Source organism: Mesoplodon densirostris, chromosome 9 (genome assembly GCF_025265405.1).
Source record: "Mesoplodon densirostris isolate mMesDen1 chromosome 9, mMesDen1 primary haplotype, whole genome shotgun sequence".
NCBI lineage: Eukaryota > Metazoa > Chordata > Mammalia > Artiodactyla > Ziphiidae > Mesoplodon > Mesoplodon densirostris.
In genome coordinates, this window is record NC_082669.1 from 106,769,461 (window position 1) to 106,782,723 (window position 13,263).

At 41.4% G+C, this 13,263-nt stretch overlaps 1 protein-coding gene across 1 annotated transcript in view; it reads right to left on the reverse strand.

Moving 5' to 3' along the window:
• EZH2 (enhancer of zeste 2 polycomb repressive complex 2 subunit) overlaps positions 1-13,039 on the reverse strand; it is a 62,453-nt gene extending 49,414 nt beyond the window's left edge. Inside the window, exon 1 of the mRNA XM_060107816.1 lies at positions 12,956-13,039. The gene's annotated coding sequence lies outside the window, so the exon portion shown is untranslated. The remainder of the gene's footprint in view (positions 1-12,955) is intronic.
• Between the last annotated feature and the right edge of the window lie 224 nt (positions 13,040-13,263).

A 13,263-nucleotide genomic window follows, 5' to 3' on the forward strand; every position in this document is an offset into this window, starting at 1 on the left:
ACAACAGGCTCCTTAGCGCCTAAACGTCAGTGGACACAACTACAGGTGAGAAAGCATTATAAACAGCAATTGTATTCAAGAAGTTTTTAGGAAACAGATGTGCCCCTGACTAGTGATAAGGGAAAATAAGGGGGAAAAAATACACATCACACTTGTAGCCCTGGTTTAAGTAGTGCTAAAAAGGCACAGTCGTGTTAAAAGGCACAGGAAAATTACAGTAATGTGGCAATCTTAGGTGAATGATAGAAAACATTAACTGGATTGTTTCAGCAAAAATGAGTAGACTCTGCTGTAATGTATTTTCTACAAAAATAAGATCATTTTCCTTCCAGAAGAATAAACTAAACTCCTAAGTTCAATAGTTCAATACAGAGTCTACAGACCAGCATTCCTGTGTTTATTCGAAAGTTCTATCCATTCACAGACCCGTCCTAGAAAAGAAATGGCATATAAATTTACACCAAGTGGAAAACTGAACTATCATAAAGGTTATAAATAGTTTGCTTGGACAACAAATAAAACAGATTAACTAAACTGGCATCTAGAGGGTAAAGTTTTCTTTGAAAACTGTATGAAACCTATTTTATAAGCTAAACCCTCTCATTTTGTTGGGCACATACTCAGTTTACTGAGACACTGTTGGAGGGGAAACAGAACAAAGACTGATGTACCAGAAACTAAAACTATGATACACAACTCAGTGTAATTCAAGGACGTGACATGGGATACATATTATTTCTTCAACACTCCTTTTGATGTAGGCAAAAGAATGAAAAGGTAGGTTAAGTCTCATGACAGCCTTTCTTCCTTGTAGGAAGTCTACTTTAAAGCTTACACCTCAAATAAGCCAACCTAGTACAAATTTAACAACATATTGATATATTGGCAAAATTTTAAGAGAAACCCACTTTAGGTAAATACAAGGGATCTACCCATCATTCCAAACAACAAGTTACCTAAGTGAGCATAAATAGGTGACAGGAATCTGCTGTCCCCACCACCTGCTCTGCACATCCTTGACACTATTTAGCCGCACAGAGTGATTCCAGTGCTCAGTGCTTTCCATAGAGCACTGGCCCCTAAGTGCAAACAAACAACTCTGTGCTCAACAGAAGAACAGTGATCTGTTCCCATACTAGAGGAAAGATGGGCTGGTTTTGGACCTAAAGAGAAGGTATTTATGATACGGAATCTTCCTAGAAACTCTCCATGGGCAATTCTGCCAACATACTATTGTTGCCTGAGACACTGACCTTGTATCTTAACCCCCAAACAAAACACAATTCCCTCTATATTCTGAAGGCAGAATCATAAAAAGGACCTGGTAGTTCAAACTACTAATCCCAAAGTATTTACAGAACCTCTCAGAACTTCCAGGCATCCTACAACCAAGTAACCCTTACCTGGTAGTTTCAGCACTGGAGTTTGGTGAGTTTGGTGTACACCACAAGGGGGTAAAAATGTTGGCAGGTGCCATTTATCTAGTCCATGGACGACAGAACTCCTCAGAAACCCTTCAGAAACTCCTTAGGCTTATCTCCACTCTGAAAGTCATTCTCTTGCTAAAAACAGTAGTAGTTTGGGGCCAACATGGAAGTATAGGAGGTAGGGGCAGTGATGAGCTATAAGTCTTTTCATGATTTTCCTCTACTTAAGGTTCATGACAAATATCAATATAAATACATTGCTGAGGTACTAGAAAATGTCCAACCCTTCAAGTACTATTTACAATCAATGATACTTTCAGTATTTGTTACCAAAGTATATTGTCTATTTTATTACTATAACATCACTTATCACAAATACTTAAGCCCTGAGAAAAAATATTTTGAGCCTCCAAATAACTATGGAAATGCTATAAAGAATTCACTAACTACAGGGAAACCAGTTGTACAATCCCTGCAGTTACCTCTCTGCAATTACCACACTAACACTAAGGTTTTTAGGCAGGAAAAAGAGACTCCAATCCCAGCACTTCCTGTGGTAAAAGAAAAGGAGGGGGCTAAAATGAGTGCCTAAAATTTAGGAATTTTAGACTCTGGGCACAGAAAAGACATGACTTTTTGTTTGGTAATCTAGATTTAAAAGTTGTAATAGAATGTATCTTTCTCAAGGGTAAGGAAGAGAGTATCTCACCCTATATTTGAACAGCGCTAATGGGTGAAGACTGAGGCACCCAATAAACAGTCTGAAGAAATTTCTATTCTAGAAAACTGTATGGTACAGCAAGCCATTTAGTTATATGCTGTTAGGGGATAACAAGTGACACCAGACAAATAGTAAAGAAAAATGATTTTATTGGCCACTGGTGACTGAACTCCATCTCTAGCCCCTCTCCCCCCACCAGAGGTTGGAGGGGAGGGGTGGTGTCTGAAAGTTCCAACCCACTAATCTCAAGGTTGGTTTCCTAGCAACCAGCCCCCATCCTTAGGTGTTTTCCAGAAGTCACCTCTTAGCATAAACTCAGGTGTGGCTGAAAGGGGTTGGTTACAAATAGCAAAAAACACCCTTATCACTCTTAACCGCTTAGAAAATTCCAAGGGTTTTAGGAGCTCCGTGCCAGAAACAGGACAAAGACCAAATATAAACTTATTATAAATCACAATATCCCAATTTGATTGTTTAGAAAGTGAGTTTAGTCAGATATATCATAGTCCTAAAAGACTTTTAGGTGCTATTATGCCTATTGTGCAGAGGCAGAAAAGAGGAAAAAATAGGCTTATAATCAGCATTAGATGTTTTATGAATTGATGAATTGGTAAAGAAATATGGGAGAAATGCATAGAACACAATTAAATGCCAGCCAGGGAGCACGGCAGTTACCTGCGATAGTAACGTGAACTCAAGTCCAGTATTTCTCAAACTCTCCAGAGAAATAGATCTAAGTGGCTAACAAAAGCCAAGCACCTAGCAAGCATCTCAGTATTCGAGCTAAGCAGGACGCTAGAAGCAGCAAAAGCCTATTCTCAAAGGGATCTTGGTCCTCCTGGTTGCATGAATTTAAGCAAGTTACTTACCTTCACCACGTCCCTATTTCTTTATCTGTGAAACAGAGACACAGATATCCTCTGTGAAGGCACAAGGTGGATCCTCAATAACCACAAGCTGCTCAGTTTGTTCACCCCGGTCATTTAGCAGTGGAGATCCACGAAAGCTACTTGCCAAGGAAATACAACTAGTTTAACGGCAGAGCCTAGCCTAGAGTCTGTGTTCTTTGCACAATATCCAGCTGCCAGTGGGAAGGCACCCTCTAAAATATCTTCTCCATAGCCAACTTGAGCTCTGTATTTCAGGCAGACGAGTATTCTCTGAAGAGGCAAAATTACTTACGGGGCAAGTAGAACAATTCATCCTCTCCTTCCTTTAAGCCTGTTCAAGCAACAGTTCTGCCATTTAAAAGTCCTTACTGATTACTCCAGAAGGGCATTTCCCAACCTTTTCTGACCAATAAATCCTCTGCATGGTTAACTTATCTCATGGTACCCATTAGAGATTTAAAAAATAATTTTGCTTACACTATTAAATAATCTGAATATAGAAACATTTTAGATCAGAATTTTATGAATAAGGATACTCACACCATAGCTTTTGTCTACCTAATAATATTATACTGTCTACCTATAACATTATACTGTTAAAAGATTATGAAGTTCAAAAAAAAAGATTATGAAGTTCATCTTATAGAATCTTTTATAATATTCAAAGAACAGATAATTATTTTCTCATTTAGCAAATACTATACGGTTTTTTAAAGTAATTAAAATGCATGACTTTCAACAAATTTCAAAAGTAAAATGTTTGGTTTACAGGCTGCATGTATATTAGGCAAAGGGCAAGTTCACAATAAATAGTAGTTAGTTCCATTATTTGTAAGCACACAGTAGGTATTCATGTACCTATGAATAGCATACAGTGAAATTTCACTATAGGTTATGGCATCAAAGACAAATAAAAGCTGTTTTAATGATGATTAGAATTCTTTCCCTGTTTAAAGAAAATCAAATAGTTTTCTTAAATTTTTGTGTTTTGCTTATAAAGCACTTCTCAGATGGTCTTTAGTAACAAAAACCAAAGCACTAAAACGGATAAAACTGTCATGACGTTTTGTCTTTTTGACTTTTTTAAAACTTACTAGAAACATCTTGACATGCTATGTACGATAGCATGCATTTAGCTCGCATAAATGCAACAGAGGGATAAAGATCATCCTGAGATAAATTTGCAGAATCATTATTTTATGTTCTCACTTTTTTCCATGATCAGAGTTTCTCAAGCTTTCTAACTTTAGTCAAGAGTATACTAGGGGGCCTCCCTGGTGGCGCAGTGGTTGAGAGTCCGCCTGCCGATGCAGGGGATGCGGGTTCGTGCCCCGGTCTGGGAGGATCCCATATGCTGCGGAGCGGCTGGGCCCGTGAGCCATGGCCTCTGGGCCTGCGCATCCGGAGCCTGTGCTCCGCAACGGGAGAGGCCACAACAGTGAGAGGCCCGCATACCGCAAAAAGAAAAAAAAAAAAAAAAAAAAAGAGTATACTAGGAATATAAATTAAAATTGTATAATAGTACCTGACAGCAGGTAGCAAAGCTCACTGGGTGATACACAGAACAGCTGAAAAACTCACCTGAGACAGACTCTTGAAGGCTCTGCTTTAAAGGGTCGGGGTGCTATTTAAATCACTATTTACTGAGTTGCTGCTGAAGAAGAGAGCCTCAAGTTTTCAGAGCTCTGGTCCTAAATCAATTTCACAAAATTTTATTTCTATCTACTATGTACAGAACCCCCTTTTTTTTTTTTTTTAAAGGAAGGTACTTTTTCTTTCTTTAAAATTTATTTATTTATTTTTGCTGCGTTGGGTGTGTGTTGCTGCGCACAGGCTTTCTCTAGTTGCGCTGAGCAAGAGCTACTCTTCGTTGCGGTGTGCGGGCTTCTCATGCAGTGGCTTCTCTTGTTGCGGAGCACAGGCTCTAGGTGCGCGGGCTTCAGCAGTTGTGGAACGCAGGCTCAGTAGTTGTGGCTCACGGGCTTAGTTACTCCGCGGCATGTGGGATCTTCCCGGACCACGGATCGAACCCGTGTCCCCTGCGTTGGCAGGCAGACTCTTAACCACTGCGCCACCAGGGAAGTCCTAGAACCCTTTTCTAACCTCTACCATGCAGACGAGTAAACTAGAGCTTAAAGTCAAGAGGAGAGGGAAAGAGAAAAACACAAGAGAACTGCTGGGGATTTCCCTCAAAGCTGGAGAGAAGCTGTCTAGTTTGGTTGGGAGAGGGGGATGGGGTGTTCTGAGCCAAACAGGCTAAACAGCATCTTGAGAGGCTAAAATGGTATGGAAGACACTGCAGAAAGAGGGCAGAGCACAGACTCTCCACGTGAGGCTTCCTGGAGACAAGTAAGAAGACCAATTGAGCTCAACAGGGGAAAAGTATAAGAAAACTATCAGAGGTGAGACTAGTTGAAAGAGGTAGGGCTGTTCCGTAGCCAGCCTGCACCACTAGCTTCAGGAGTTTCGCATGGAATCGATGACAGCCATGGAAGACTTGAGCTGGGCAAGGACGGGACCACCTGCAGAGGTGTACGACACCCAGCAGAAGCCCAAATGCTTGTTTTTTTTTTTTCTCCTTTATTTAACAGGGAAAAGGAGGTATTGTGTATTACTTGAATAACGAAGAAAAACTAAAAATTATTATGGGAGTAAATTAGCTGCTGAACAAAAGAACTGATACTCTTCAGAAATAAAACAGTACACAAATCAAGCCATCTGATTATATAGCAAAAAATTTACTTAACTATCAAAATAGGTACACGAAGCCTGGCAATCTTATCATCACTTCTACATTACAAGAGTCTAAGATCAAAGTCACTTTTACTATCCCCATTTATCCTCTGAAGAAAAAAAAGGAAGAAAAATGTTAACTCACTAATAAATGAAAAGGTCCAAATTACCCAAAATGAAAATTTAAAGAATTACTGAATATTATCACTTTCAAAACTAGTTAGCTGAATTTTAAAATTTCTCATGCCACACACCTAATACCATCATTATAAATAAGATCCTTTTAATGTCCATGTTTCTGCAAACACAAGACATTTTGTTATACCAAGAACTAAATGATTTGTGGATTAAAAATGAATTTGTTTTCACACAATGTAACTGAATTTAAACAATTACGCTTCTAGTACTATTACCTAACTTGATCTATATATTGTCAAAAACACAAAATCAAAGTAGAAAATTAAGGAGAAAACATTTGCAACACATACATCTGACAGAGAATGTGTACCCAGAATACACAGAGACCTCTTACAACTCAATGAGGCAAACACCCCAATTTTTTAAATGGACAAAAGGCTTGACCGAAAAATGCATACAAATGGCCAATAAGCACGTGAAAAGATGTCCAACATCACTGATCACTTGGGAAATGCAAATTAAAACCACAATAAGATACTCAGCACTCAGATGCCAGTAACTTAAATGACAGCAACACGGGACATGGGTGAAGACTCAGCGAAAATGTGGATAAACCACAGCTCCCACACAGAAACAACTCAACCCTAACTCCACGCAAAACGGGACAATTGCTTGGGGAAATGGTCTGGCAGTTTCTCATAAAATTAAATCAATATTTACCACATGACCCCACAGTCCAACTACAAGCTATTTACCCAAGAGAAAGTAGAAGATATGTCTACAAAAGGCTTGCCCAAATGGTCACAGAAGCTTTACTAATAAAAGCCAAAACAGGACACAGACCCATCAACAGGTAAATGAAGAAAACACAGGATATTCACACAATGGAATATTACTGAGAAATAAAGAGAAACTACTGAAACAAGCAACAACACAGATAAATCTCAAAAACATGCTGGATCAAAGAAGCCAGTCACAAAAATGTATATTCTGCGTAATTCCATTCATGTGAAATTCTTAAACAGGAGAAATCTGACTGGCAGTTGGGAGCATAAAAGAACTCTGAAATGAGAGGAAGGTTGTATCTTGATTGAGGTGACAGTTACACAGATGCTTACATTTGTCAAAACTCTTCAAACTGTACCCTTCAAATATGTGCATTTTCATGTATATAAACTACACTTCAATAAAGTTGATTTTGCACACTAAAAAATGGATACCTCTCTAGAAAGTGATTTGGCAACATCTATTAAAACTTGAAATGTGCATAATCTTGAACCAGCAATTCTCCCTACAGAAAGGCATCACACAAATGTTCAAAGCTACATAAGGATGCTCCCTCCTTGCGGGGAGAGCACAACGTCCACACAGACGGCTGGTTCACTGCATGACGGCACAGAAGCCGGCATACTGCGTATCCCATGTAACAAAACAGCCTGAGAGCTTAGAGCAGAGGGCAGCAAACTTCTGCAAACAGCCACATGGTTAAGTGCTTTGAGGCTTGGCAGGCCACATCCAGTCGCCTTGCATATTCTTTTGGGGTATTTGTTGTTGTTTTACAACTCTTTTAAGAAATGCTAAAATCATGGGTAACTCGAGGGCCTTACGAAAACAAAGAACAAACACACACACACACACCCCAGGCTGAGAAATCAGGGCTTTGAAGCCCAAATGCCCAAATTCAAATCTGTACTCTACCACTAACTGGTTACCTAAGCTCTCCATCTCTTGTTATTACGGTGTCTGCGTAAAATAAATGAAAGCACTTAAAACAGTGTTGACTACATAGCAAGCTTTAAAGAAATAGCAAGCTTTTTAAAATGAAACAGATCTCTGCATTGACCTAAAAAATGTTTCATAACAAAATAACTTGATACTGTTTTGTAAAATAAATGTATTAATATATATTCATATGAATACACTGGAAAGTTTGGGAAGAATATACAGCAAACTGTTAAGGGTAGGGAATGGGGTTACAGGGATCAAGAAAGTTTTCACTTTATAAACGTCTAAATTGTTTTCAGTATTTTAAATTGAACACATATTACCTGTTTTTAATCAATACATAATTCGAAGTAAACAGAAATAAAAAGCGTACGTGGCGCCGTTTTCTTCACATACAGGTTCTAAGCAGGAACTTAAGCTTGGGAAGTGTTTAGTTCCATGAATGAGAAAGTACATCAACTCTTATAAACAATACTAGTGCAATAACTAAGAATCACTTATCAAACAATTTGTGCCAGCTGTAGTTCTAAGGGCTTCACTTGTATTAACTCATTTAATCCCCTCAGCAACCTTATGGAATGAGTAGGTATCATTAGGACCACCAATTTACAGATAGGGAACTTAGACATCAAGGACAATGTGACATGACACAAACTGGCGGTTCCGGAACTGGAACCCAAGCAATGCGACTCCAAAGACCACACTCTCAAAACTTGTACTGCCCCCAGAGCGCACACTTGTACAACTCCGGCTGAAAAGAAATCCACAAAGACATCTTTTAGTTTGTCTAGGGCATCAGATCCCATAAACCTACAATTATCTACTTTTAAATATAACTCTCTGATTGATTCAAATAAACTCACTCTTCTTGGAACCAATCCGTCTTCAATCATCCAGGAGACCAGCAGATAACACGAAGTAGATAAAACGGAGCCAAACAGAATCTAAGTTTGGATCCTGACTGCAAATTCCTAGCTGGATAATCCTGGGCAAATTCTTAACCCTCTACATCAAAGTTTCCTTATCTGTAAAGGTCTGCAGTGTGTTGTTGTCATTGTTAAAGTTTTTTATGGTAAAACATACATAACATAAAATTTACCATTTTAACCATTTTTAAGCACACAATTCAGTGGCATTAGACACATGCAAAACGTTGTGCAGCCATTACCACCTTCCACCTCCAGAACTTTTTCACCTTCCAAACAGCAACTCTGTCCCAATTAAACACTAACTTCCCATTCCCCTCTCCCCTCTGCCCCTGGTAACCTCTTATTCTACCTTCTGTCTCTGAATTTGCCTGTTCTAGGTACCTCCTATAAATGGAATCATACAATTGTTTCCTTCTGTGTCTGGCTTATTTTCCTTAGCATAACATTGTCAAGTTTCACCCATGTTATAATATGTGTCAGTACGTCATTCCTTCAATAGCTGAACATTCCATTGTATGTATACACCATGTTTTGTTTATCCAAACATCTGTTGATGAATGCAAGGTGGTTTTTACAAGAATTAAAAACAAAGCCTCTGATGTGAATGTTACCACAATAAAAACAAACAAACCAAACAAACGAATGAATGAATAAAGAATCTGGCAAATAGTAGGCTCTTTAATATTAATGTCTTTTTTTTCACTTCATTTTTGTCATATTTTTGCACCACACAGTGGTGCAGTGGCAAGATATAAAACAGCGCAACCATCTTAAAAATATATCAGCTATGCCTTTTGAGATATTATTGGATTTACAAATCTACATTTATCATATGATTTTAAAAGAATGATGAAGAACATCCCAATAAATGATCTGTAATTACACTGGCACTACTTCCTTCAGTTTTAGCTTCAAAACCTACCTCAAATTATTCCAATAAAGAACTCATTAATGGTAACTAGACTCCTTTCGATTTAAAGATGTACTCGCCCTTTATATTTTTGTACAATTATCAATTTCAACACAAATTAAGCAGATACTATACGCTAGGTAGCCAGATGATCCATCAAGCTTCTCTCTAGCTGCCTGAAATACCGAACATGAAAACCAACAGTTGCACCTAAAGGATATCCAATTTTCAATACCTCAGAGTGTTAATAACTAGGAGAGACCTTGGAACTTGTACATCTTGACAATTATTTTTCTTTATAACCACTGCCTCTCAAAGAGGGAGAAAAACACCTTCCAAAGTTCCCCACAACATAAATATGAATATACCCTGTTTCCTTTGCAAGTTCCTTTGTCAAATTATTTCCCTACATTTTTTGGATTTCCTTCATTCGTTCAACTATTAACACCTACTCTCTAGCAACCACCAGGTATACAAAGAAAAGTAAGACAGAGCTTCTAACTCAAGGCACTTAAGAGTGTAGTGAAGGAGTCGGAGGCACCAGCAAGTGATTACAATTGGATACATGCTACAATAAAGGTATGAACAAAGCCTTTGCAGACACAGGGAAGGCCTCTAGCAAGTGAAGCTTTCTCTGAACTTAATGAGCTATTCCTCTCCTGCTCTCCTCCAAACTGAAGATTTCACCTGCCCATCTAGAATTCTTCATCATTCACAGTCTTCATTTGTACGGACATAAAGACTTCAAGGCAAATCCATAAATCATTTCTAATTGACCCCAAAAGACATGAGATCCGCTGAGAAGCGGATTTTTCCTTGCTGTTAGTTCTTTAAAAGCAGATCAACTTTCTTAATCACTTTTTAAGGCCAAGACAGAACCTAATTCACACTCTTTGAGCATGCCAGCTCAAAGGATGGAGGATATCCTGGAAAACCTCAGGGTGAGCTGGGGAAATGTGCCTAAAAATTTAAGTGGCCAACACAAAGATAATCACTTATACGTATGCATGCAAGGCAAAGCTGGTATAAAAGTATTAGAGCTTTTTTCTTTTTTTGCCTAATTACACTAAATCAACAAGTGTGTTTTTTTAATCACTGCTACTTAAACTAAACATTCTCAATTCAAATAGAAAAAATTTAAAACCAATTCCCAAAAAAAACTTAAAAAAAATCTTGTGGCAAGTACAAAGATAGTAATTATCAAATACAGTGTACACAAGAAGGGAAAAACTGGAATCTTATATCCTAAAAGATCCAAATTTCTGCCAAAATCTGCGTAACTAGTTCATCTCGTAATAATGGGCAAGACTTGTTAATATATAATTACCAGCAACTAATATAAATGTAAACAATATTTAGGAACAGCACCTGGAATGTCTGTTCAGTGGTGTTCAACACTGCAAAATATGTAATAAAGACTTCTACAATGCATTTCTTTGTCTCCATTTTTATGAAACCATAAGATAGTAGGTTGTACATTAGATCATCAGAGAGAATAATGCAAATCAGAAGAGTGTCTATGTGTTTCTAAATTCCTTTTCTTTGAATATGTTCACTTTCCACAAAAATTAGAATTTAAGATGCCATTTTCCTAAGCGCTTCCAGGACTTTAAACATTACATTCTCTAACACACCTCCAAAAAGAGAGAATGGGATTCTTTATATCTAGGACTAGCATCCTATCTATTCCTATCTTTAGGGAATATGAAAAGGAAATTAAAATATATCTTAAATACTTTCATTTTCTTGCAAATAAAATGATCAATAAACTAGTTAGGATTAAACACTTGTTCTACATTTTATTCCCAAACATAAAATAACTGCTAATGGTCATGAATGAAGAGTAATGGAAAACAAACTCCAAGACCCCACCCCAGCTCCCTGGTGGTCTAACGGTTAGGATCCCACCCAATCTCAAAACCCCCTAGAAGTATAGATTACAGTCAACTGTGTCAGCATTCGTGTTTTTTAAAGATTTTTTAAAAATATTGTTTTAAATGTTGTTTTATGTGACACTGAAACGCCATAAAACTAGGCTGATAATGATGACCTTTCAAACCCAGCAAGTAAACCTTGTAGTAAAATATTTTTAAATACCAAAGACACATCTTTATTTCCAAATGAATTTAAATTTTACAGATCCTGTGTGACAAACAAAGGAAGTTTAACTTAACTGTGGACAGCACACATTCGATTTCTTAGGCAACAAACATTTCTGCAGCCAGCCTTTTCTGACTCAACAAAGCTATTGTTCACGGAAAACAAGACCAATTAATGAGAAATTGCTAACCATTCCACCTAAACACCCGTTTGTCATAAACATTTTCTTGTAATCAACTTTCTACCATCTCATCCTCATTCATCCCCTAGGGATTTGGGGAATAATCGCTTACTAAATGACAGCTGATTTCGTTAGCACCTGTCGCCAGTCTCAGCTGTATCACACAAGTTGGCCGAAACAGCCTGTAATTTTTTTTTAAGATTATGATTCTTTAGAAAGTGGGGACTCACCAGTCGTGAGTTCACCAAGTTTTCCAAAATATCGTGCTTCTCATTCCTCCCATTTTTCAAAAAGTGACCCTGTGGCACCGACTTTTGGGTGGGCGGGGGGGAGGGGTGCCACAATGACGCGGGAACTCGACGGAAAGCCCTCCGAAACGAACAAAACCGGGAAGGGGGAGAACAGCGAGACCCTTCCCTCAAACTTAACAGAAAGCCCGCCGAGAACGCGAAGGCGGCCGGGACCGCCTGGTCCGAGCGGGTGGAGATGAGGAGCTCCGGGGCTGCTTTCCGGGGAAATGTCAGACGCGCGGCCGCTCGGAGTCCGGTCTCCGCGCGCCGTCCCGGCCCCCGCGGCCCCGGCCGAGCCCGCGCCCTCACGCGGAGGGGGCGTGGAGCCGAGCCCGCCCGCTGCACCGCGGCCGCCGCTCCCCACGCCACTCTCCCGCCCGCTGTCAGGCCCCGGTGTCACTGCCCCTTCCTCGCGCCGAGCTCCCCCGAGACACAGTCCGTCCTTTGTCTGAGTGCGCACTCGGCGCCGAGGTCCCACCAACTTGTGTGCGTCCCGTCCCACCCGGGCGCTCTCGCCGCGGCGCTCCACACAAAGGAGACCGGGGCTCGGGCGGCCGGCCCGCCCCGGGCACCGGAGCGCCCCCAGCCCAGCCCCGGCGCCTCCGGAGGGGTGGGCGCGCGAGAGGACCCCTTCGCTTGCCCCCCGCGGCGCCCGCCCGGGCTCCCGCCTCGGGTCGCCGGGTCCGACACTGCCCGCCCGTGGCGGTAACGTGGGCCGGCCCGGACCCACGGCCCCTTCAGAGGGGTCTCCTCTCACCCCGCCAGCCAAAGCGGCGCCCCGGGAGAGCCCGCTCGGGGCGATACCCGGACAGGCAGAGCGGCGGCGGGGATGTCCCACCACCGCCGCCGCCGCCGCCCCTCGCCGGGCTCCGGAACCCCGCCGGCCGGCCGGCCCGACAGCGGCGCGTTACCTGCGCCCCGCGCCCCAGCCCGCGCCGCTCCCGCGCGCCGCTCCCGCGCGCCGCCGCCGCTGCCGCTGCCGCCGCCGCCGGGGCTCCACCGCCTTCTGCGTCCCAGTGGGTGTCGGACGCTCCCGGACCGAGCGCCAAACCCGGCAGCCCAATCGCCATCGCTTTTATTTGGCCCCCCCGTCCAACCAAGCGCCGCCCCGATTGGCGGGACGCGAGGCGGGCTCCCATCCAATCACAGGGCCCGCCGGGCTCTGAGGCGCAGAGCCAGCCCCACGCCGAGGCGCCCGCGGGACTCGGCCGGGCCGGGC